A 1,208-nucleotide genomic window follows, 5' to 3' on the forward strand; every position below is an offset into this window, starting at 1 on the left:
TCTAACCCTAACCCTAACCCTAACCCTAACCCTAAGAGTCTAACCCTAACCCTAACCCTAACCCTAAGAGTCTAACCCTAACCCTAAGAGTCTAACCTTAACCCTAACCCTAACCCTAAGAGTCTAACCCTAACCCTAACCCTAACCCTAACCCTGACCCTAACCCTAAGAGTCTAACCCTAACCCTAACCCTAACCCTAAGAGTCTAACCCTAACACTACCCTAACCCTAAGAGTCTAACCCTAACCCTAAGAGTCTAACCCTAACCCTAACCCTAACCCTAAGAGTCTAACCCTAACCCTAAGAGTCTAACCCTAACCCTAACCCTAACCCTAACCCTAAGAGTCTAACCCTAACCCTAAGAATCTAACCCTAAGAGTCTAACCCTAACCCTAACAGTCTAACCCTAACCCTAACCCCGGCTGAAGTACCCAAGTATATTTCGCTAGATGGCAGCAGCGCTCCACCAACAGCGCCGGCTGCAGTACCCAAATATATTTCGCTAGATGGCAGCAGCGCTCCACCAACAGGGCGGCTGCAGTACCCAATTACATTTCGCTAGATGGCAGCAGCGCTCCACCAACCGGGCGGCTGCAGTACCCAATTATATTTCGCTAGATGGCAGCAGCGCTCCACCAACCGGGCGGCTGCAGTACCCAACTACATTTCGCTAGATGGCAGCAGCGCTCCACCAAAAAAGCCGGCTGCAGTACCCAAATATATTTCGCTAGATGGCAGCAGCGCTCCACCAACAGGGCCGGCTGCACTACCCAAGTATATTTCGCTAGATGGCAGCAGCGCTCCACCAAAAGGGCGGCTGCAGTACCCAAGTATATTTCGCTAGATGGCAGCAGCGCTCCACCAACAGGGCCGGCTGCAGTACCCAATTATATTTCGCTAGATGGCAGCAGCGCTCCACCAACAGGGCGGCTGCAGTACCCAAGTATATTTCGCTAGATGGCAGCAGCGCTCACCCAACCGGGCCGCCTGCAGTACCCAAGTATATTTCGCTAGATGGCAGCAGCGCTCCACCAACAGCGCCGGCCGCAGTACCCTAATATATTTCGCTAGATGGCAGCAGCGCTCCACCAACAGCGCCGGCTTCAGTACCCAAATATATTTCGCTAGATGGCAGCAGCGCTCCACCAACAGAGCCGGCTGCAGTACCCAAATGTATTTCGCTAGATGGCAGCAGCGCTCCACCAAAA

This window comes from Falco punctatus (assembly GCF_963210335.1).
Source record: "Falco punctatus genome assembly, contig: scaffold_63, whole genome shotgun sequence".
Lineage (NCBI taxonomy): Eukaryota > Metazoa > Chordata > Aves > Falconiformes > Falconidae > Falco > Falco punctatus.